Below are 26,278 nucleotides of genomic sequence, written 5' to 3' on the forward strand. Positions count from 1 at the left end.
CCTTCTTCCTTCCAGACGCCCCTCAGGTGTTCTCGGCCAAAGGTGGAGATGCCAAAACCAACCCTGAAAACCAGGGCACCACCAGTTCAGGACGGGCGATTTACACACCCGGGCAGGACACCTTTGCTACGGGGGGAATCGAAAGGCACAGCCACCCCAGGTGAAGCTGAGCTGGGTGACAGTCCCAGGGGCTGTAGCAGGGCTGCCGGAGCTCTCACCCAGCTCCCCACCACATGGTACCCATCCTGGCATTGCTCCTTACCCCAGTGCAGAGTTGGTGCTTCTGGCTGCCAGCACTGCAAACCCCTGTGCTTCCCTCCTGACACCTGATAAACAAGGTTTGTCATGGCTACTGGAGGTTCTCATTGCTAAAGAGGAGGTTAGGAGAGGGCTCCCTACTACCATTATCTGAAGCAAAACTCATTTTTCCTCAGTGATATTTCATAAACAACAGAAAATGAATACATGTATGGGAGCCTGTGGATATATTCACCAAACAATACAAAGGGCCTTACAAGGCAAACACATTCACTAAAGGCACCAGGAGATTGCAAAAGTAAATCTCTTAAATATATGCTCTAAACTATTAGCCAACTGTGAAATATTTGTATTCAGTGTCAAAACATCTATGTCACACAAAGCCAAGAGACTGACAGGAGAAAGGCCAGGGTTTATGTTAGCTGGGGTCTATCTGTCATGGAGATAGGAAAGCTGAGAGAGAGTCCTTTTATTAAAATCACTCTCCCGCTGCAGATATTGATCTAAGCAGCTAAGGTTGAATAGCAAAGTGCATCCCCATCTCTCACAAAGTTACCCACTGGTACAGCAGTAAAGGACTGGGGTAAATGCCCTCACCACCCCAGCAAATGGCACCCCAAAAGGAAGTGGGCAGGGAACAAGGGGCACTGGTATAAACAGCATCCTGCAACACCATGGCACAGCTACCTTCCAGGAACTAGAAAGTTCCTCTCAACTCCACTTCCCAAATTTTCAGGAAGCCTATTTTGCTCCCCAAATCATTAACACTGGTTGTCATTTTTCCCAGATTGAGTTAACCATTAAAACAATACAGAGAAACACAATGCTGACTGCATTCCTTGCATTCTCATTTTAAGGAGCAAATACCATTTCAAAAGGATCCTTCCCTAAGTCTGCTTCAGCATTTTCAATTTTTCCTCTAAGCAATAATAGCAACTATTTCTGCCCCAGTTTGGGCTGATCCACCCCGGCAGTTCTCCCTCAGCTCCTGGAGCACCCGGATCTTGGCTGAGTTTCTCTTTGCAAACCTCAGCTTGTGACTGCAGTCCATGGCCTTGAATATTACACCTAAAGATTAAATGAGGCAGAGTAACTTGAAGTTCTATATACTACAGACTTTCTACAGTCCTGCATCCACAGGTATGTCATATTGTAGCACTTCTGATTCTCCCCACAGAAGCTTCTGCCTTTGGTGGTACTGAAAAATTCCTTGCATGAACCAGAAATTACAGGGTATTAAAATGCTGGCAGCAGATTCTCCAAAGGCATTGTCAGAAAGAGGTAAGGTTGGTCCAAAGTCTTTCTCCAGAGCAATGGGCTTTTACTGGATTCTCCATCCTGTTGTTTCAAAGCTCTTGGAGGAAATGAGCTCCAAACCAACAGGCCCGAACAGCCGCAGGAAACCACAAAAGCAGCTTACAATAAAACCCCTGTAAAGTTATTAAGGACACAGATATGTCTTGAATGCACAGAAAATCCTGTGTCTTACCAGCACTCATCCATATCCCACTGTGACTGTAATCCCAGAAAGAGCACACGCCACACACGGCCCTGCTGGGGGACCACGATAAAACAAAACAGGATGCAGAGACACGCAAAGCAAAATCCTGGGTCCGGCGCCAGCTCCACAGCTCTGCCTGAGCACTGGGAGCAATTCCAATTTCACTCCCCGTTACTGTTGGATTTCTCACCTGGATAGTGACCCTGACTACACATGCTGATTTTTGGGACTGTTAGCAATGTAGATAGCTCAAATCCTGGTTAAATCTTTGCAGTGTTTAGGTCTCTGGAAAGAAGTCAGCTTTCACTTAGGTTTCCCCACTGAACTCCAGAGGTGCAGGCTGCTGCCTCCAGCAAAACTTCTGTCCCCATCCTGTAAACATGCATGCACATATATCATTTAAAGTGTGTGTGCAGTCTCACTAAGTCAGGGAGTTTTCCCACTGGGAAATTTGAGCACAAGCTACAAAGTTTCAGGACAGAGACCTGGGAGGCCACCCAGCCTTTTAGCTGCTTCAGAAAAAGCTCCACGGCTTTACAGATTCACCACTATTAGTTCAGAGATATCTGTGCCTTTTTTCTCTGAACCCAATCTTCAAGCTGCACTTTGCATTGCTCTCACAGGCAACCAATATTACACTAACCAGACTCCCAAAGCAATATGAGTGCTCTGACTCTCATAGGAGCAACCACACAGGCCTAGTTCTGCAGTTCAGACATCATTAAGTTATCAATTTATGTGTCTCTCAAGGAACAGCACATGAAAACATGAATCCTTCCTAATGACAGCTTTTTTTTCCCCCACCCACCCAAAATACCCGGAACAAAAGTTTCTGTTTTCTCTCAGATTCCTTTACTTAATTCAACATTTTATTTTTGAAATGACAACAGCCTCAAGCAACTCCATTAATTTGTTATGGAGTAAAAGAGCTTTGCATTCCTAGGGTGATCGCTGGCCTCCTCCCCTGCTCCCTTGCTTATTGAAACAGTCCTGCTCAAGCACATCTTGGTATCAGAACAAAGCATAATTTTTCACACTTGAATGCATTATTTTATGTTATGAATACACATTTGACATATTTTACAAATTCACAGCAGATGCTGTCAGAACGGACAAAATAACCATCCCTTGGTACCACTTTTCTCTTACTATAGTGATCAAAGGCTGCAGCTTGTCATTCACACCTGGAGAATGGCTCCTCTTGAGGAGAGGAGAAGGAACCTGTAGCCTCACCCAGGACTTCTTGGGTGTTTGTTTCTCTGTTGCCGATTAGCAATTTAGAGTCCGATTTTCTAAGCACAAAGAAAATTCCCAATAGCTCTGGAGCAGGCAGTTCAAGGAGATCTTGTCAAAATATTGGTGTGTAAAGAAAATGAAACCTTATTATGGCTTTCATACTGCGGTGCACAAAATATGGTTATCTTGCTCACAATTATTAACTTATAGGCAAAGAATAAAAACTCTCAAGCAAAAAAAAAGTTGGATGAGGTTATACTTGCTGTGTGGTTCACTTGTGTTAATATATTAAGGTAATAAAACATAATGAGCGTTAGTTGACAGCATTCTCAAACTCTTCAAGAGTCAAGAGAAGTAAATTCAATCATATTTGAGACTGCCTGAGAAGGCAAAAAGCTGGATCTAATTCTTTTCTCAATGACAGGGCAATTATAAAATTGAGAGTCACAGGACATCACTACCATAGCCCAACCCAGCATACTAGTTAGGAAACTCCAAACCATCAACATGATGATTAGTTTAGGCCAGTGCTTTGACCAGAGCAGAAAGTGCTCACCTACCAGGATCATCTGCCCCAAGGGTGTAAATTGGATGCACACTAATTTATAGCAGCGTTTCCCAACTTGCCCTGTTACCTCCAAATTGAAACAATTCACTGATAGCAATCTGTATCAGTTTGGGAAAAAGACTGAGGATTGAGAGTTCTGGGAAGTCTGGGAAAAACCTTTCCACACCAGGAGTGGTTATGCATAGGGTTAGCCTGTAGTAGTAGCTGTCAGTTATTTCAGGGAAAATGAACCATTTAAGAAATAGGAACCAAATTTGGACCAGCAATAATTTAGTTCAGAGGTTAGAAATATGAACAGCTGTCCCCTGCTCCCCTGGGCCACTTCTTACATTAACACAAGTCTGTAGGCCTAGTTGGTGGCTGGAATAAGACCCTGTAAATCCAATTTGATTTCATCAACCCCAATCTCATCTATGTGCCTCTGAACGTAGAGCAGGATGCAGAGCCTGTCCTGCTCCTGCCAAATGCAGCAGCATTGCTCCCACCCCAGACTCCACAAACTCACACCTACAACTGCCTCGGCTCACCAGAGAGCCAGCCCAGGCTTCTGCACGTGTATGACAGACAGCCGTCACACACGGGCACAGCCCAGCATTTGTGCACGCTGAAGATGCAGCTCCATCACAGCTCAGCGTCAGCATTCGTCCGTCTGAAGCTGCCGTAATGGGCAGTGAGAGGGAGCAGCAAAAAAGCTGTGTTCACCTTCTGCTTAGTGGCATCTCCTATAAACCTCTGTGCGGAAACATCACAAGCACAGTTCAAGTTTGAGTCAATTCAAGTTCAAGTCATATCTCATTACATCCAGTACTGCTCACCTACCCATAGCCTAGAGAATAAAATTCTGCAGAAACTCAGCATACAGGTCACTTCAGCACTTTGCTTCATCTGGTGTTTATAACTAGAGCCGAACACATAATTCACACTACATAATTTATCCACAGGATTTAGCCCATGGAACACCCAAAGCAGATAGCGATTTCTTCATACTTATTTTTTAGAAAATTTAGTCAACTTTTCCACTTCTTCTGAAATCTGCAAAAAGACTATGAACCTCTGGCTATATTCTTCCAGGGTTTGAGCTCTTGGCTATCTGCGATCAGTTAGATTAATTCACCCCTTTTTCAGTCTTCTACCTTCAACTATTCTTGTTTCTTGAGAGGAGGAAAATGTGTGCAAGCACTAAATCTCAAACATGCTATTCTAACATTTGGATTCCATTATCCTAGAGATAACATATAATCCTATAATGATATGTAATAAATTAACATTCAATCTTGTATCAGAGAGTTCAAAGGGATCACAGCCAGCTGGTGCTAAAATAAGCACTTGCCAGAGGCTGCAAGAGTGGGAGCCGAAATGAGAAGTGAGATCTAAGCTGCTCTGACACTTCGGCTTGGCAAGACTGGTTGGCAAAGAAAGGATCAAATAAACCCCCGATATGAAGGGCACCATCTCCAAAACCAACCAACCTGTGCCCTTTCGCTGTGAATGTAGTCCTTGCAGTCTTTGCGGAGGAAGGAAGATTTCCCGCCTCAGCTAACAAGCAGGGAAGGTCATCGTCACACAGTGCTGCACGGGGGACTTAATTCGGTGCTTGATTTGTCCCCCATTTGTCAAGGTGCAGAGATCTGACGAGGCTGGGAACGAGCATCCAACCCGGGGTTGAGCTCTCACTGGCTGCAGAGATCCATAGCCACCTTCTTTTTTCCCCCCTGTCCCTACTTTATGCACATGCAGAACTGATGAAAGCATGTACAGCTTCAACACAGCGAAGCCAAAAATCATTTGTCATTTTGTTCCCCTTTCACACACCTTCATACACAGCACTAAAATACACTGACCACTTCACAATCTTCATTAATAACGACAGCTATTAATAAAGTTTTCTCCACAGAGGCTTCCTTAATAAATGCACATAGTGGCTCTGGTGAGGATGATTCGTCTCTCTTGAAGACAGGCGCAATTAAAAGCCCCCGGCAGGAAGACGCAGCCTCCTGCACTGCACAAGGCAATAACTATCACCAAGGGCTGCTGACCGAAAGAGCAGAGATAAATCCCTGACTTGCCAAAGCCTCTCCAACTTCTACCAAGCCGAGATTTCACTGCTAGGGTAAGGCGATAAGAATTGTCTTTATCTTTCCAGATGTAGCCTCCATTGTCCCAGCTATGTCCTACAGCATGGTACATTCTTCTGGAAATTTGCAGAGCCAGCACTTAATCTTAGTTCATGGGCAGCAGCAAAAAAAAAAAAAAACCACTATTGACATCAGGTCCTTTCTCTGAATCCAAAGACACACTTCATTGCTCCATCTCAAACTGGAATACACTTCTAAAAAAAAAAAAACCTGTCAGGTAGCCAAGAAAGCCAAGAATCCATCACCGACACAGTATTTTAAAAAAAAATACTGCCAAACTTCTTTGCTAGTTTTCAGTGAAGACACATCAACCTTACTGCCAAATTAGCTAGAAAGTAAAGGCAGTTAAAAAAACATCAAGAAAAAGTAAAGGGAGAAACTTAGACAGGATAGCCAATAAAAATATAAAATGAGCTGAATTTCACAACTCCGGACACTGACCACAGTTCTTTATCCGAAGAAAACTTAATAAATAAAAATAACAAAAAAATCTGAAGTGTTATGAAGTTATCTTTGCTCTAGCATATAACACACATTTCTATTACCCTTTCTGGATTAGCCAAATGAAGATCAATGTATCTATAAAACTCAATGACACGTTAATGCAAACCTTAAAAAAGATAAAATGCCTTTTATCTCAGTCTTAGGAAAACCTAATAAAGAATTAACAGTCCATGAAGCCATGGAATTTCACTCAAGGCTTTACTTTATGCCAGGACTTCCTACTCCATTAATTTTTAACGGACAGGTTTCCCCAGGCTTTGGGACATGTCGGTACAATTGTACATTGTCATTAAAATTGGTCCTATATTTTCCTTCAGAGTTGGGATAGGAAGCTCGTTGTAGTATGTGGACTTAAAATACAGACAACACACACAATAGATCAGAAATGTAAATCTGGAGCAACTGTTAAATAGATATGCAAAAAATGGTAGACAAATATTGATTTTGATAATGATCTGACAATTAATGTATTTATGAGCTAAAACTTTCACCTGCAGGATGAGCACTTTGGATCAGAGCTCATTTGTAACATCAGCATTTCAAATTTATATCAGAAGCAACTGCCAGGAATCTACTAACGCAACACTAGATGTTGAATCTGTAAAGGGATGCAGTCAAATATTAGTCTAGGATTTCATTCAAGATTAGTTCTCAGAATCAACAAGCCTTCCGTGACTACCATGGGCTGTGCCAGGAGGCTGGGATCCATAAAGCCAGACACCCCCAAGCTCGGTGGGAAACCAATCTCATCCAAGTTCCCAGCTATATTTATTTCTACTGACAAACACAAAGCAGCAAGACCAGAAACTACAAATACTAGTACTTAAAAAAAAAAAAAATCTCCAAACAAATGAATTAAATCCAATACTTCTGCTCACATTTAAAAGTTGCTTGCTGCTCTCAAAAGGGCCTGAATACCTGCAGCCCCCACTGACACTAAAGGAAATGCAGATGCTTCCCACTTCTGCTAATTGGAGTGGGCTTGACTTGGATGCCAAGGAAAGGGCCCCCTCCTTTTAGACACCCATGGGTGAAGGCTGAGGCCACAGTGCCCAACTGCAGCAGGATGCTTTTCTAGGGGGAATGTGCCAATAGCAGGAGAGGCACAACACAGAGCCTGAGCTCATACACTCTTCAAGGCTGACAGGTTTGGGATTGTGAATCAGCACAGGGGAAAAAAAAAAGAGACAGCAGCAGGCAGGGAAAACAGTCCAGAGGAAAAGCAGGAGGCAGCAGTCCTGGAGAGAGCGACAGGAAAAGCAGTGAGCAAAGAGGAGGTGGCAGGAGCAGGAATGAAGCTTGACTGTACAAAGATTGAAAACTTGCTATTTACATTTTAAAAAAAAAGTAAATAAAACAGCAATCATTGGTCTAAAAAGCTACAAGCCACTTTGAAGCCTTTCCCTCCTCCCTGAGATGAAGATGTCCTGCCCTTAACCCATCTGGGTCAGGCAGGGAGAAAGGCTTTCCTGTCTCAGAGGTCCCACCAGCACAGCATCCTCCCCGAGGACCTAAAGCTCCTCGGATGCTTGAGCACGATTTGCACCAGTTTACCTGGGATCATCCTCACCTCCCTTTCCACCTCTGCTTCTCCCAGGGAGCACTTCGGGAGAACAGCCGCTTCTTGCAGGCACTCAGATTAATTATTCTTGGTTCCTCTCCTGCACAGTGCTTTGATCTGGAAAATCTATTTAGATAACTTCTCAGGCAGCATATTTATCTGCTGGCCTCAACATCTGCCTGAGCATAAAAATCAACATCTGACTGATGACAAACATCATGCCGGTTGGGTGGAGACTGTCCTCCTCAAACTTTACCATCATCATTCCGATGGACTTGGACCTCTTGGCAAAGAAGTCTGAGCTTCTCCTCTGCTTCCCACTTAAGGCATAAGCACAGGTCTCAGCCGGAGCAAGAAACCAGGCATGGGACAACAAGAGAAGGAGAGGACATCTCCTCCCATCATTACACAGGGACCACGCTGTGTTCAGCCCTGAAGCACAACCACTGCCTGATCCATACCACTGCTCTGCCAGCCAGGTGCATCGGCAAAGAGATAAGACACAAAGACTTAATTCGGGACAAGAACGAACACCAAACACACCAGGTAGGGAAACCCACACCAAGAGCCCCACTTCTACAGTCCCACCCCGCGCAGCCACTGAGGACATGCAGGCACCCTCAGCACCCACACAGTCTCGTTTCAGCTCAGGGTAAGGAGCCGAATGACTCACCGTGTTGTGAGAGTACAGAAACAAGGCTTACATACCGAGCTACAGACATTTCTGCCTCTACATACAAATGCTGGATACGGAATAACAGCCCCAGATGCATCCTGCACTGCAAATTCATTTGTTGGCAAAAAAAACCCACCTTATTTTGCCATCTTTACTCACCCAACATCTCATACACACCAAGTACATTTGGATGACCAAGGTAGGATGCTAAATTAATTAACAGGAAGCACTGCCTCCAAAAGGCAGCCTATTCCAGACCTATTCCTGGCTAATCTTCAAGAAATGCTCTGCCACTCTTACTCATACAGAAAATTTGTAAGAATTGCAAACAGAAGAAAATACTGCTTTTTGCAGTGGGGGTTCAGACCAGCATCCTTTGTTGCCTGACATGGAAAATTCCACCATCAGATCCCAAAATCTGCTAAGAGTCCCTTCTTGAGAGTCACTGCTTTTAAGAATTCTTACAAAAGTCTGCTGCAAGCTTCAAAAAAGCAAACAAGGAGTAGGAAAATAAAGACTTAGTTAATGAAAAGAAAAAAATCCTAGCCCTTACCTTTCAAACACACCCTTTGAACCTCACCATCTCCACTGAATTTTAGATGAAACTTAGAGCCAAATATTTAGAGGCACCAGACTATAAATGAACCTCTCTTTTGATATCACCATCCTAGCCTTCAGTTCAAGGCTGGGCGAGACAGAAACATGAAGATGGAGGATGAATTAGCTCAAGAGGAGGAAGTTGTCAATCAAAGCTGCTAATGCAAGCCCACAACAAAACTCCGGTTTAACCTCAGCAGTGACCACCCGTCATGATGTGGCACTTTGCTTGTCAGCTACCTGCTTTGAAGAACAAGGATGCTACAGAAGTCTTTCTGAAACTCGGCAAGGAAAAATGCACCTGTCTGCCAGGCATCCATCAAGGCTTCCCAAAGTCTGCAACCAAATGAATTCTCAACAAGTTCCAAGTAACTTATGGTGAAGAAAAATTATACTATAGGGGATTAATACAGATACCGGCTCCATAATGCTGCCCTATGTACCTGGCACATCATTTCTCCAAAAAATAAAGCAATTCTTACATAACTACATCTGACTAGGGCACAAGGTTGCACAAGCAGAGATCCTCTATTTTCCTTCACCCCAAGCTTCAAGGACACTGGGCTGTTGAACACACTCAGAGAGGCTCTACAGCACAGCTGGGAAAGCATCAAATTTAAAGCAACTCCATGCAGGAATGCAAGGTTCACAAGCCAGGGAGCTCCCCAGCACGTGTCCACAGAAACTAGTATCTGCACGGGAACGGATGATAGCCCACAAGAGGTAACATTCTTCCTCTTCTTGGCTCATGTCTGGGTTTCTTGGGTTTTGTCTCTTCACACCAGGAGGGGTGCAGATGTTTAACTGGATCCTTGGCACGGACCGCAAGTAGGTTTTGTCTCAACCAATTTATTTACACCTCTACAGCCCTAGAGATCACCTTCTTCTCCTCATAATACTAGTGTCTCAGAGGCCTGTTGTCTGAACATAAGTAAGCACAGGATTCGCAAGAGATTACCACATTTTAAAGAGAACATGTTTGCACTTTTCTTCAGGAGTATTAGTTTTCAGAAATGCAGTATATTTATTCATGCAGTTAATGAGATAGATTGTAATAAAAACAAAAATATCTGTTCCTTCTTCTAATGTAGGAGTAAAAAGGAAAAATACAATTTTAACTGATCAACAGCCTTATCTTCCTCTTTCCTGAGCGTTTAATCACAACGTTTCCAGCATATACAGCTTGCAACAAAGACCCAAACTAGTTAATTTTCCAAAAGCAAAAAGCGTTACAAAACCTGTAAAGCAAATAAGCCAATCTTCACCTTCTGAATATAAAGATATCCCACAAGAGCAGGAAATTAAGTCCCGGGAAGTCTGGGCTCCTGACAGTACTGCTATCGGAGCAAACATCAGGACGCTCGGGCGATCGGAGCAGCAGTGGGGAACAGAGGCAGCGAAGGCTGAATTCGTGCCCTACCACAGGCCTGCATAAGCCCCAGCTCTGGGACTGTGCCTATGCTGCCTCCAACAGCGTAGCCCACACCACCTTCAAGTCTTGTCATTTTATCAATGAGAACCAGAAATGTGTGAAGACCAGCTTTCACCACACTTTATTAGGTTTTTAGCATAAACTAAAAATTGATTATGTCTCATTAATAAAATTCCACCACAACAAACCAATTAGTGAGACTCATTAATTTTTTATGCATGTTGCTAATGTGCATGAAGCCAGCTGACCTTTCAGTGACTAGTGTAGCATACATTACACAACTTCATGTTTTCTGCCTTCTTTTCTTTGATTTACAGTAGTCACAATGCATTTTCCAAAAAGCAAAGCCCAGCTTTTCAGTGAAGCTCAGAGCTGGCTTCTGCCTTCCGCCATGTAATTCCTGATCACGCCTGCCTAGTCCAGCAGGGCCAAAGGATCAGCGAAGTGCAAAGACACCTCCAAGCTTTTTCCACCTGCAGAATAGATGCAAGCAAAGCCTGGCCAGACGTGAGGGTATGTGGAAAGAGAGGAAATGGGCAGTCACTGAGACAGACACTATCTCTGCAGGGACTGAGGATGGGCGGTCCCTGTCCTGCTCGCCCCTGAGATGATGACAGCTTCCACCCCACTCAGACTCACAGAAGGGGACACTTGCTGGTGGTTTCATTAGAAATAGCTCAAACTCCAGTCAGTCCATGCCAAAGCTGGCCTCAGTGCGGCGCAAAGCACAGGATGTGCCGCTAATGGATGCATGCGGCCATTAAGTCAGTAAAGCAGAAATAAAAGAATTTAGGAATAAAATGAAACTTCTGCTTGAGTAAGGACTTCTGGATCAGGCATTAAATCTGCCTGGTATCCCTCTCCAGTGTCACTGCACAGCTATTTTCTCCTTGTAAAGCACAGTATTGATTTTTAAATGTTTTCATTCACACTTAGAAGCTTTCCAGGATTGGACTTTATTCTTCAGTATTATCCGCTCAACAGTGAAACACTGGAACAGATTGCCTGGGAGCACTACAGGGTCTTCATCACTGAGAGTCTATAAGGACAGGCTACCTGCAAGGAATTTCATAGGTAGACCTGAGCTTTCCTTGGGACAGAGGCACGGACTTGATGATTCTTCATGTTCCCTCCCAGCCCTATTTCTCTATGAGCAGTCAAGCACACTCTGCACCTGAAACAACCGAGAGAGTTAATCTGCCCTTTGAGACATCAGCAGCAGCTCAGTGGTGGGGAAGATGACAGGTTATCCTACCTTATGTCATCCCTCTAAAATCTGGTTATCTCGGAGATTATCTGTAAACCATCTGAATTTCTCAGATTTTACCAATCACCGCAATATATTGTACAAAAAGAGCAGCAACTTTTCAGAACTGAACACACACATCTACAACAGTATTTCCAATATAGTCTTGTCCTGATACTGACCTGTTCACTCAAGACTGGAAATACTCATACACTTATTTACCCATGCACAGTTTTGAGACTATTACGACAAAATGAAGGACTTCTAAAATTTGCTGCTAGAGTGTTATAAACACAACAGTCTAATGTGCAGTTACAGAATGCAACAACACTGCTGTTTCCTCACATGAGGGATATGAGACAGGAGATAATAGTGTAGTCTTCGCCTATGGGCAAAGGGGGGAGATGTTGAGAGGGAGACTCATACCACCAGCAATTCTTGTAAGGTCAGTGTGGTTCTTTGTGTGAGTCAGCACAGTGTGGCACATCAGCTGTTGGACTGCCTTCACCTTTAAAGGTTGGATTTACTGCAGGAAGGTCTTGCCTCATGACACCTCCACAACACTTCTCTTTTTCATTAACCACTTTGACCAAACCTGGAGTGCCTTCCAGATAACTTCACCTACAGTCAAAACATCCACAGGCGGAGAGATAACATGGATACAGCCCTCCTTCTGACCTCACTGACGCAATAAACCCTGCTCTCCTTCAGTCAAGGCTCAGGTTGATTCAGCACAGAGCTGAGCCCATTGCATTCAGCGCCTCTGCCATGAGACATGTTCCTTTGTGGTCACACACAAGCTGCCTTTTTCTTTTTTAAAGGGGTTTGCATTTTTTTTTTTTTCTAAACCCAATGCCTATACTGCTACAATCTGATGAGTTCTGCACCAAAATTCCTCCCCTTGTTATTTTACCAATGCATGATATAGCAAAAGTGTCTTTGCCCTTCCAGCAGATTGCAGAAAACCTCTGAGTTTTGGCCCTGACTCTCTCCAGCTGTCGCTCCCAGGACCAAGTACTAACACAGCTGCAAGTCAAATTTAGCCCTTGCCACCAGATTTTTAGGAGTTCTCAGCCCACACACCAGCGAAGGGAACAAGCCCAGGCAGGTTTTCAGAATGGTGGCACATGCAAGGGCTAAGGGTTCTCTGAAAAACAGTCCACAACCACCACACAGGAAGGGACTAATTTGACAGCTTTTTGCCACCCATGGTGGGTACCAAGCCCTTGAGAAATCCAACCCATATTCAACATGGGTATCAGTCATGTTCTGAGGGTTAATTTGTTAAAATACAGCAAAGTGGCAAGTGCATTATCCAAGCGATAAGTGCTTATGCATATTTTATGAAGCATCTTCAACCACGGTTCAATGTATCCAAGAATACTTCTGAAAAATGGCAGATTCTGGAGGGGATTTGGAGAGGAAATAACATATAGAATAGGAGGACAGATGTTGCTAATTTATGATGCAAAGGCCTTTACTGAAAAGTGCACATTTTGCTTAAGATTCTCTACAAATGCTATTTTAATGCTGATTTCCTCCTCTTTAGAATTTTACAAATTCTTCTCTGTAAGAACTTCAGCTTGGCTCATAAGTTTAGCTTGGATCAAAAGCAGCATCTGTAACCAGCAATTAAACTGGGGCTTCAGTACTGTGCATGTTTTTAAAGCGTATCCACTTTTTAACAACGCCACTTGGAAAAACATGGCTAAACTGTATGTTGGGAATGTGAGAGTGCCTTTTGCCCTTCTGCCTTCCACTCTTGCCAGGGTTATTGGGACTTTTTGACCTGGGACTAAACTCAGAACAGAACAGAGTGGGAGCCAGTGAGGTAGATGGTTCCTAATGCCCAATGAGGTTGGAAAACAGAAGCAAGATCATCTCTTGAAAAAAAGGGGGGAAAAAAGTGGCTATATTGGCCCAAGAGCTTCATCAGTCACTCCCAATGCCTCATGCACCATCACACGATCTGGCTTTTCCTATCAAGGTCGAAGAGCATTTTGAACATGAGTCAGTTGGTTCTCCTCTCCTCCCTTCCTGCTCTACCCCAAAAGGTTTGAAATAAAAATGAGGAAGACACACGCCTCATGTTCCACATGCAGGAGCCTACACAGATTTCTTTTTTTCGGCTTACCAGCCCCTCCACACGGACATGTGGCTTCACTGCTCCTCTGCAGCTCTCCAAAGATGATACATGCTACACCACCACAGGGGTCTGTGAAGTCCTTCTTCTATGTAAATACCGGTTAAAAATAAAAAGAGAACCATGCGCTGACTTCTCCTTCTGGCACTCATTTCGGACACTGCTGGATCATGCCAAAGTGCAAACAAGTGGCAAACACAATCATGTGCAGATGCTGCACTGAAAAACCTGGTATCAATCCAGGACCTTCACTTTATTGCAGGGCAGCTTTTACTCCTAAATTAAGGCAGCATCATTACTTCACACAAGGTGACATTTAAAAAAAAAAAGAAAAACAAACAAAACAAAACAACAAACAAACCAAAACCCAAAAGAACCTTGTGGTTACATAAGTCAGCAATGAAAAAAATACAAGGGTTTGAATTAAAGTTCCCTGTACAACCACACTGGGGATGGGAGCACCAGGGTTGTCGCAGCTCCAACAGGAGGACATGGCCAAGGGCTGCACAGCTGCTTGGCTTCACATTATGATTCAGTCTATATACAGTTAGACATTTTCCACCAGCCTTAGCCAGGGTGAGGCAAATCAGGTGCTCACTCAGGGAGCTACAAGCCACTGCTTCTCTCATTCCTTGCCCATGCTTTGTTTCCAGCACGTTGCTCGTGTGGCCCTGAGCACAAGGCAGCTTCTTTCTTCATTGCTTTTCTTTCACCACACTACATCCCAGAGCACAGCTAACCTTATCAGATCTTCTCTACACAGCTCTGAGTGAGGCTTCTGCTCAACTCCACAGCTGGAAAAAGGCAAAAGCCTAAACCCTCACCCATCATCCAAGGCACACAATTTGGGGTGCCTCAAACTCAGATCTGTACTTCGAATATGCAACAGCATGTGCTCACATCACAGCTGTCCTGCACTTCACTTCCAAGGACGCCACTCAGCTCTCCCGCAAATCAGGAATGCCGAGGTGGGACACCAGAGAACAAGGAAAGGCAACCACAGATCCCTGTGGCAGCGTGGGCTGCACGGATTTCCTTGGCACTGCACATAAAATCCATGGTGAAGGCAAGGAGAGAAGTTTCATAATTCAGTGGCAATCTCTCTGCCCATGGATCACTCCAGCGCAAACAGTTAACGACCGGCAGAGTTAAAAGCTGCTGGAAGCCAGATTCTGAAAAGGGGGTAGCAGTGCTAATTATAAGCAAGTGCTGATGTCTGGGCTTACTGAAACCAGAAAGGACTCCTGCTTCTCCATTAGCGCTTCCTAGGACTGTGCACTGTTCATCACCACATCACACAGTCACAGACACATGCCACAAGCACGCCTCCCGTGAAGGATGCTCTGTGTACACCCTACACCCCTCCAACACTAATTCAAACCAGTTGCTGCTGCCCTAGTCCCCATGCTGGTATGGGTCCCCCAGGGGCAGAGAGCCTTGGGGAGGGTCTCAACGCCACCAGGCACAGGGTTACACGGCAGGTACCCGGTCAGATCTGGCACAGCCCCTCAGCAGCTCGGGGCTGCTGTGAGCTCAGCAATACTTCATGCTCACATATTCCCACGGAGCTTTCAGAGGAGAGTGATTACCCTGCAGAACACTATCTCACCCATCCCAAGCAGAATTTATTTACTTTTTTTTGTTTGTTTTAATCTGATAAGTTGAAATTTCAGTACACTTGTCTGCAAAAACACTGCATTACAAAGACATATAACAAATACCAATTGTTTATAGACTAGGTTATTTATTCCCAGTGTATCTTTCTGCCTTTTACTGGCCACGTCTTTTATCAGCAATAACCAAGTACCTTTCAAGTTGACAACCTGTTTGGTTTACGACAGGAAAACGCATCCAAGTGCCTTTCAAGCCTGCTCTTCCTGCACAGAATTCAAATAGCTCAATGAACATCATTTTTGCATAGTTTAGTTTTGATGTGATTCACATTTTTGTTATGTTTTCTGTTAATCAGTATTGTCTTAGGATGGGCTTAAGGCCAAACAAACTTTTTAAAACCAAAAGTGTCAGTGCCAGAACCAAGTTTCCCCATGCACATATTGCCCAAAAATATAGTGTCTAAAAGGAAGAATAATCATAATCAAGGTTCAAGTAATTTTGAAATGATAGATCAGTTCTCATTAGCATTAAAAGGAGCTGGGCTTCAAGGATATAGGAATGAAAATCAGCTTAATAAAGAGTGACAAAAAAAAAAGAAAATAGTTAGAGGCCGACTTGGGGAGCAGCTTGCAGGGACACATGCAACTACAAGATTTCAGGGCAAGAGAAGAAAACCTGAAAAAAAACAGAGACCACATGTGCAAAGTAACAGAGAAGGAATCTGAATGCTTAGAGCTGGACCCCAGACCTACCATGTCCATTGAACCACAGAGAAGATGGTTTCACTTACACATATGGAGGAGTTGCAGTGGTGGAGCAAAGCCAAGCGGCTCCACGGGGTGAGTGGCCACCTCCCATTCCCACTCCCCTCCCATACCCAGGTACCACTGGGCAGGAGTGTGCCCTCCTCCTCCCCACCATCCTTCCATCTCCTCACCACCAGCTTGCTTCACATGGCTCTTCCCATCATTTGTTTCCTTTTGAAAGGGCTGATTCACGAGCAACAATCAGGCTTTTGTGTTTTAATGTTTGATCGTCCCCGCTCTCCCCCAAGCCCCCTCCAGGTTCATGGCAGTGACACCTTCCCTTCAGATTTCCTCTCCAAGAGCCTTCATTTCTCTCCCTAATTGAATTGTTGTCATGGAAATCATTCCTCCTCTCCATCTTACTAAAAGGTTTTAAAAAACAACAGCCCCCTGCTCTACCACTTTTCCAGCAATCAGCCACACCATGTCTCCTCCCCAAGCACACCACAGCCCCGGCAGCTCCTTCTGCCAGGCCGCGAAAGCCCACATGTGCCCCCCCGCTGCCCTTCTCCCACAGCAGTGGGCTGACATGACCGGAATGTCTGGGCATCACCACAACATATCATTTTAATACATTATTAGGATGATCACCGGATTTGCTACACCACTTTCCTTCTCAGACGTGCAATACCCCTACAGCTCAGGAGCCATTAGCTATCAAATGCAGAGCGTAGCCACAGCCACCTGTTCTTCTCTGTCTATATATAGAGAGATGTAAATGTGAAGTGTTTGGGTATTTTTTTTAAAAGAAGTTTCTGCTTACATAACGGGCCATAATTCCGCAGTCAAGAAATACTGTTTGTTTCTCCATGCTGGAAAGTTAATTACTGAAAATCACCCTTGATGAACTTCCAAGACGAAGGCTGCTGGCTCCAGAAACAGAGCAGGCCTGATCTGGCTCCAAAGGAGAAAGGAAGAGATAACGGTGTTCAAAATATAAGCCATTAAAATGCTGCACTGGGTGCCCGTGCGCAGGCGGCGGCAGCTGAGGGGGCTGCAGGTGCCTCTGTGAGGAGAGGCCTGGGCTGCCCCGCGCCGGTTCCAGCGGCCCCACCGCAGGGCACAGCTGAGCCCCTCAGTGAGGGGAAACGCATCTAAGAAAGGGCAAAACGGTGCATGGAGTGAGGAAAAAAGTGTGAGAAACAGCCCTGCGAGCACCCAGGTCAGAGCAGGAGGAGGAGGAGGAGGAGGTGCTGCAGGCCTGGGGCAGAGAGTCCCCTGCAGCCATGAGGGAGAGACCGGCGGAGCAGGGGAAGGGTGTGAGGAGGAAGGAGCAAGCTGAGAGGAACTCTTATGACAGACCACAATCCCCTGTTCCCCATTCCCCTACGCTGCTCAGTGGACAGAGGAGATAGAGGAGTTGGGAATGAAGGAGTGAAGTGCAGGCAATCAAAAGTGAAGGTTATCATCAACATTCAAAGCAAAGCCTGGGCCCAGACTTGGGGCACGACAAAGCTCAAACCATCCACAGCGATCCTTTGCAGAGAACAGCTCTAATCAACACCTATGACATCAGTCACTTTTACTAAAACCTGGACCAAGGCTAGATGAAGAGGATGTTAATGTCTCATCAATACATTATACTGGAGTACGCAAAGAAAAGCTGCTTTACTGGAGTCAGGAATCCCACCGGTGGCCCTACTCGCCCATGGAGAGCAATCCCCACACAGCCGTGCTCACCCCAGCCCCATGTCCTGCTAAAACACACACCCGCAGCACTTTCAGATTGTGTGCTTTCCTCTGTTCACCTGCACCTTCACCCCAACCCCAAACAAAACCACGAGGAGAAGACTCCTCAGTTAAAACAGCAAATCATTCAACCACTCTGATAGTGATGATAGCCCCAAACCCAGCCCACCTTCTTCAGGTTTGACTGATACAAACGCAAAACCAGAGGTCGGTGTGAGGCCAAGGACAGCTTTCAGCACTTCATAATAGACAGGGCCTGCACAGAGAGCCAGCATTAAAATATCCTAAATCCCAGACAGGAAGACACAAGCAGGCATTCAGCCATGACTAATACCCCAAATATTCTCAAGATGGAAAACAAGAAATCTGCTCCATGATCATTCACTGACAGAGTCCCATAAAGCTACTAATTAGAATGGTGTTTACAGTCTATATTTCATTTCATTTGATGTTTTTACTCTGATTAGTTATTCTATCACCTGCAGAGAGCTAGTTAGCTGAATGCAAAGATGTCATTGGACTTAATCAAGTAAAGTAGCATTTCATAGAGGGAATTCAGCTAGCTCTGTCCTGCTCAGTGCTGTTACCCAGTTAATAACTTTCTTTAAAATTAAAGTTGAAAGCTAAGAATAGTCAAGCTAGCTCGGTGCTCAGAAGAGAGACATCTGCAAGAAAACAGGTGAGCTGCAGAAAAAACGTATATTACTGATCCTTTCTTCTGCATAAATACTCCAGCCAGACACCATGGCTTCTGGAGGAAATACAAAGCAAGGTTCAGTGCTCCTGTGGTCCTGGATTATATGGTGCACCTCCTAGGAGGAGCAACGCTCCTCCCAGTGTCTTCTCACACCAAGCCATCTAGCCTACCTGAATTGCTTTGAGATTTCAAAAAGATTGGAAGGCCTTCTCCCCCTGCCAGCCAGGTCGTCAACAGTCAGTCTCTCACACTGTGCCCCACATCCCACCGAGCCCTTCCCAGAGCTGTTGGAGCAGCAGCATCACTTCATGTGTCTTCCCTACACACATCCTTGCCTTTTTATCGTTACATGACATGCTGATTTTTGTCCTGCTGATAGCCTGCTGTAACCCCAGATCCTTTTCCTGAAGTGTTGCCTAGCCTGCTATTTGCCATCTGCAGCAATTCTTGCCCCAAGATATCAATTGGCCCTTTTACCCTTTTTTCCAGATCACCATTTCAATCTGTCCAGATTATTTTAAGAAAGTGCTCTGGTTCTTCTTCACCGAGAATCTGCAGTCCTGACTTTATATCACCTGTCAGTTTAACAAACGTATTCTCCATTCCATTACCCAGATTGATAATGAAAATATTGAACAGAGATGGACAGGAGCCAGCCCTGCAGAGCCTCACAGATTTTCTGGGAATCCAAGATAAATGGGCTGGTCCATAAAGCCCTGACTCCTCTTTCCTCTCTGTTTTAAACACTGGTAACACTTTTACTGTTATCTTCCAGGCAACTTCCACCTTGCATGCACACCCAAAGCACTCTTCCGTGGCACTGTGATGCTGCAGCCAGGTCTCTGAGGCATCTGAAGCTCCCAAGACCCTGCTAAAAATATGTAAAATTGCGGTCGATGGGGAGGTCTCCTCTCCATTAGAGGCATATGTGGGGCCTCGCACTCGCAGCACCCTTGCTGAGAAAGCCTGGCACGTCAGCGCCTCTGGCCTTTCCCTGCCCAGAGTTCACAACCAGCACCCTGGTCTGTGAAAGACGTAAATATGCTTTTGCTTTAGAACAAAAATTGTTGCTTTTTTCCCCCCATTTAGCTTTCTAATCACAGCTAGCCAAGCTTGAAAATGCTATCCTGCATTATGCAATAATCCACTGAGAGCAGGGGGATTTTGCATAAACTGTGTGCTGTAATGAAAAGCATCTCCCCCCTCTGCTAGGGGGGAAAAGAAAAAAAAAAAAAAACAACGAACCCATACAAAACAAACAAAACCTCTGTCCTCTAAGAGATGTTCACTTTTACCAGCTATTCGTTCCATTTTATTCATTCATCTACTGACAATACTAGTGACAAAAGCAGAGCAGAAACAGCTCAATTTGCAAAGAGCTGGGCTGTGTTCACCTCTGCAAAAACCATATACAGTTTTGCCCCAAATTCCACTAAAAAAAGCTAGTAAAGGCTGCTTCTCCAACTGAGGGACCGGGGTTTCTTTTTGGAAGGGAAAAAGCCATTATTTAGTTATTAGAGTGGAGAAATATCACTCTCTACAAGACACAGAGCACGGAAATGTTCTAAAATTAATAAACTGGTCTACTCGGTGCATTTTAAAATTAGAATTAATTTTTCTGAGAACCTGTATACAAAGTTGCAGCCTGATGCAAATTAAAACAGTAATAAACACTTCAAAAACACGTTTATAATAGAAAGGCTAACAAATCCTTAACTATAATGATAATGGCTTGCTAGGCAGCTCTATAATGTAAAATTAATCCTTAACATGTCTTAATTTTTTTCCACTGGGTCATTTAATAATGTGATAACTCATTTCTTTCCTCTGCCTTCATCTCTCACATTGCCATGGAGACAATTGTGAATCAGATATAAATAAAAATACTCTAACACTGTGGCACCACATGTTCTTTTGATCTGTTGCCAACATGATTTTAAAATTACAGGAATTCACAGGAGCTCAATAATTAACAATTCATTTGCTAAGAAATCACTTCTTTTTAGCCAGTTTCCTGGTGATTTGCTAACTCAGGACAAACATGAGCTAAAAATTTAAAGTTCTGTATTTCCTTTCAAATACCTACCCTGCACTTCAATCAGCAACGCAGAAGCAAACAATTATTGCAGCCCAGAGCCCAAAAGCCAGCACTGCATTTCCTTTTGTAGTCTCATCAGTCTCAGTGTGATTTCTAGTGGGAATAAATTTTAAGGCAATCTTTAATTGTTTGAGCTCAGAACGAACTTACAAGGAAAAACATAAGTATGCCGTGACCAAATTTATTGCTGGCCTCTATTATCAGAAGTGTCAAAACGAGCGCAAGGATCCCTGCTTCTGTATTAGTTTGTTAAGTACATACAGCAGCAGAAAGATTAAGATTAATTATGCATTAATGATCTTGACACCCCTTAATTGGTACCCACTGATAGAGGCCATAATCCCTGATATTATCCATGTTCTCAGAAATTCTGATGCAGAACTCTCCTCCACAACAATACCGCCATGAATTTGCACAGGGGCAGGCCTGGGTCAGTGGCTTTTTAGACTAGAGGGTGCTAAATTCAATCCTTGCTGAGGGACACACGGTCTCCAGCAACTCCAGCGCTCACAACACCTTGTCACTGTCATCGTGCATAACCTATAATAACTTGTAGCTCTGCACTCACAGCATGAGGACAGTCCTAGCACTTCACAATTAAGGACTTCAGCTTATTAAAGAACTCCACGGTGTGCTTAAACCTTTGAAGTCAGGGAAGAACCCACAGTCTCAGGTTTTACAAAGGCTCTTATGCAACTCCAAAATTTTTATTTGCAGTTACATAAAACCCTCAGTTAAGCAGCATTATTATACCATTTACACAGTATTCCGTTCAGCCTCGCCAGGCATTTCCAGCCCAGCATCCCATGAGGAGATGTGTTTCTCTGCACACCATTTTCCATCTTCTGCTGTCTTAGAAGTGGAAGGGCCAGCGTGGGCTGACCACGTTATTAATCATTGCCACATCTCTTCCATTAAAACATATAGGCTACAACTCTACAAATACCTCTGTGCGTCACAGGGAAAAAAAGCCCCCAGCTCTAATAACTATTTTGTCCAAAAGGATTCAAAGTGATTTAAGAGCTCAACTCTGACTCTCAAGAGCAACATACGCACCTAAGGAGTTTAAATAATAGTGAGGACTCAATGGCTCAGAGCTTGCCTTCCCAATATAATTCTTGCTGTAACAGCTAATTATAATTACTGATACAGCAGGTACAGCTTGATACCAGCTCCATCCTTCTGGTGACTTAGTGATCTGCTTCTAGAGCAGACTAGAGGAAAAAAAAAGGAAAAAAAAAAAGAAATAAAAAAGAAAAGAAAGGAAAAAAGGTCACTCCTTCCCACATGAGAGCTGCTTAGGGCTGGTCCATGGGGAAATAACACGTCGACCAGCCCCACCAGCTGTCTGCAGACACAGAGCTTCAACAGCAGCTGCTCCAGCTTGAGCTCTGCCCTCTCCTCCTCTGCAGTAACTCACAGGTGGACAAATCCACTGGCCAATGCTTTCAGAAATGGGACACCAGCGCACTCGAGTCATTCGCCCTTTCTCTGTCAGCACGTACAGGGCAATGGCATTCAAACCCTGCTTCGAATCCAAACACTAAATCAATACAATAGATACTAATTGGATAAAACCTAGTAGGGAACCTACGGCTAGCAACCAGCATGGAAAGATAAACACAAGAGCACCAATCCTATATAACGTGAATTCAGCCTTTTGTTCCTCCCTGTCACTAGGTCCTGGTATTTTATCAAGCAAAGCAAGCTGGTATATTAGTGAGAGACACAAATAACCCAAAAATGCAGGAAAACTGCGTGGTGTTCAGTTCTGCACAGCCGGTAACACCAGCCCCACCACCATGGGGCAGGTGAGCAGGGACGCACAGACCTGCCGCACGCGGACACACCACCTTCAGATTCCCAGGAAATGCCAAAAAACTATGGGAGGTGCAGGAGGATGAAATTCGACAAAAAGCAGGAAAAAAAGCAGGGACAGAGGGGGCTCTTCCTTACTTTTTGCATCATTTGACCTAAATTATGTGCTCCCACTAAGCAGCCAGCAGTGGATTTGGGGAAAATAAGTTACTACAGGGGTTTTAGCTTCCTGCATAGCTCTGCCGTAGGAAAGCTGCATGACTTCCATCTCTCTTAATGGGCAGCCTTTTGCCCACTGCTGACGTTCAATTTCTCCCTTTGATCTGGCTCAGTAGTCTAAAAATTAATTTAAAATATAAACATCAACATCTGTATCATAAAGAGTGCCAAGGCAGGAGGGGATTTTTAGTTGAGGGAGAGGGCTTAATCCACAAAATAAGCTTGACATTTTGTCATACTCACTGAAAAACTCTTCAACACCTACAGCCTAAGACATTTGAAAATACAGATGAGCTTCTAATCGATACACAGCCTATCCTTGGGAGGAAAGCAAGGCACAATGGTGCCATGTTATATATCCACTATCCCAGTCAGACAAATCAATGATTCATGATTTTTCTGAACACCAGGCTGTACACCCCTTCCTCCTTCTCACTGGTGCAAGGGGTTCTCAATCAGTCTGAAAATATTTCCATAATAGAATGAAGCAGTGCAGTGACCTGACCTCAACTGTGGTGTTTGCTACATAATTTCACAGTTAACCCCAGCTTCAACAGCGGGGACTCAGAAAAAATGCACCACCCCCTGAGGAAGCTCCCACTGATGGGCAAGGCTGGCATTGCTTGCTCTGAAATCCCATCTCTAGTCCCACCAGCTCCAACTGTTGAGCTTGAAACCAGCTTAGAGAGGAGAAAACCTAATGGAGAAATGAACTGACAGCTTTGGGGAGACACAAGAAGGAAGAAAGCTCAGCCCTCAGAGATGGGAGTGCTGGAGTAAAAACTAAGTCAATAGGTAAGACAGATGTGCACAGAAGTCTTCCACCACCCAAACCCCCTCTTCTCCCATTATTCCTTGTTCTTCCTGTTTGCTTTGAAAAGAGTTGCACAGAATCAGGGACAAACTGGAGAGCCGCCGTGCACGGATGCAACTACAGGAAAGAAAGGGAGGGATTATGGGATATTCCCCCCCAGAGCCACCATCCCACCACAGGGAAACCCATGGGACACCAGGGACAACTCAGGGATGGAACTAACACAGATCCAGATACAGCACAGGGCTTGCCTGGGCAGGAAAGTTTCAACAGTGGAGCTGGCTTAACATGCTCCAACAGAGGGTCAGTGGCATCCCCCAGCCATGCTGCCCACCCCAGTTATTGCCGGCACTGCCTACGTGGTGCCTGCCCAGCCTGGGAAGGCCAGAAGTGTGGTGGTCGCCCAGGCAGCAGGACTGCCCACGGCCAGGCAGCAGGAGAGGAGACAGCCGGAGCCGTCAGCTGGAGGAGTCGCGCCTCCGTCTGGGTTGGAGGCAGCCAGGCAGGACTTACGATGGCAGCTTAATTTTGCAAACATTAGCTCTGCTTTATGACTGGAGAATTGAGACACGCACAGATGAAGTGTCCTCTGAAATTCAAAGCCTAGCCACTGCGCAGAACTGAACGCATATCTCTTGATCCCAGTCTAATAACTTAAAATACAAGAATATCTCCTACTCTCCTCCATCCAAATACCTCAGTAATCATTAAAGATTCAAAAGGGATCAGGAAAGCCTACACACCAATTAAATCGTGTTTCAGTAAAATATCATTTTTGTGATGGATGCACTGCGATATCCCATGCGCTCCTTCTGCTTTTCATCAACTGCTGCAGCATGGAGTTAATGACACACGAGTTTCCACACTAGTTAGGATTTTACTACCTGCATTCACTCACAACGGCTCCCCGTATTTATTAGCAGTTTGATAACAAAGCGAACTTGTGAAACGGGCCCCAAGCTCCACTCAGTGAACTGTGAATTAGCTGTAAATATAATTAGAGCCGTACCTCACACTCGGGACTGGAGAAACAGGAGGTCTGCCCCAGAGCTGTTACTACAGCAGTACACAAGTCCAGGGCTGATAAAAATAGCAGCCCCAGCTAAAAGAGCAGAATTAATTACATCAACTGTTAAAACAAGCTATACAGAGTGCTTGTTCCTTTACTTCGAAATCAAAAGGAAATTCCTCAGTCATTCCTGCACTGTCTGAGGATCAAGTGATGGTTTGAGCAGCCACAGTCCCCTCCTGCTTCATTACTGATTTCCAGGTCTGACTCCATGAAGCCCTGCTCGCTCACAGAGAAAAATTAAGCCAAAATTTTCTAAGACAGATATCCAAACTGATTTTCAGAAGTACCCATCTTCACCCTTTTCGAACAATCCAGCCTTCTCGTAAGATGATGAATACAGCCATCGTGAGCACCCACAGCCAGCTCATCATCAGACAGCTGTCCATGCCCAACAAGGGGACTGGGGCTCTCATAAGACAAGCAAAAAAAGATGAGCAGGGCCACAGTGGAAGGGCAAAGAAATGTGTGAGCTGTGACAGCTGAAAAACTAAAACATTTTCAGGAAATGATGTATTGTTATTGTTCACCCTGTTGGACTGGGGGGGCCTTGGCAGGCAGGAGGGAAGGTGATGACGGGTCAGTAAGGACTGGAGGGGAGCAGAAGCAGCTTGAATTGAGTGCAGTAAAGATCAGATGGAGGGATCCCTCATGACAACAGGGACAATGGCCACAAGTCACAGTTTGGAAGACTTAGTCTGGGGGTCAGGAAGGTCTTCCCTCAGAGGGAGCACAAGAACAGTCCCTGGGAGGGGAGAAATCCCCATCCCAGGGGGGTTGGGGGCTCAGCTCAGCAAAGCCACTGCTGCCCTGACCTCATGTGGGCAACTGTCCTGCTCCAAGGAGAAGGCTGGGCTGGAAACCTCCAGAAGATCCTTCCAACCAGTGTTTCTACACTGTCATGAGATACCACCTGTGTGAGATTCAATGAGATGCATTTGGTAGGGGGAGGATGCAGGAAAGCACAGGCCATGAAGAAAAGGAAAAGTAGGAGGCTGAAGCCCTGAGGATGACATGTCTTTCTACAAAAACTGCTTTTCGACGAAAAAAAGTAGTCTGATCTTTTGCAAGGCAACAAGCTGAGACCTGCAGCAAAGGGAAGCATTCAGCCAGCATGTGTGCACCCCTTCCCACTCAAGCTGAGGACGAAGGCTCAAGACCCCCCACCATGGGGATGACGGGCACAGAGAGTCTCCCACAGCCCGGCCGCATCCTCTAGCCTCCCCATCCCATGGCAGAGGCATTTCCCACCCCCAGGGCTGCAGCGACAGCAGGACATACCTCTGGGTAATGCAAATAAAACCAGGACACTGTACCCATCCGCACATTTCTGACTTAAATCCACGACTGTAGAGGCAGGCAACATGCCATAAATCGAACAAAAAGCCTTGTAACATAATGTCTCCTTGTGTTGCCTTCTCCCATAAACAAGCAAGATTTATGCATTCCTGGGGCTATTAACAAGAGCCATTTGTCTTTATTTCTGCATGTAACTAATGGAGACACCAGCAACATTGATGAGTCTCGTGGGATTAATTACTAAAGCCGTTTTCAAGGGGGTATCTATGGACTTGGTTTCCCTCATACTAAAGGAAAC

General features: G+C 44.9%; 1 protein-coding gene across 1 annotated transcript in view; it reads right to left on the reverse strand.

Moving 5' to 3' along the window:
* The window catches only part of TMEM132B (transmembrane protein 132B), a 256,765-nt gene that overhangs the window by 195,828 nt on the left and 34,659 nt on the right, over positions 1 to 26,278 (reverse strand). The window lies entirely within an intron of this gene.

Source organism: Strix uralensis, chromosome 17, assembly GCF_047716275.1.
Source record: "Strix uralensis isolate ZFMK-TIS-50842 chromosome 17, bStrUra1, whole genome shotgun sequence".
Lineage (NCBI taxonomy): Eukaryota > Metazoa > Chordata > Aves > Strigiformes > Strigidae > Strix > Strix uralensis.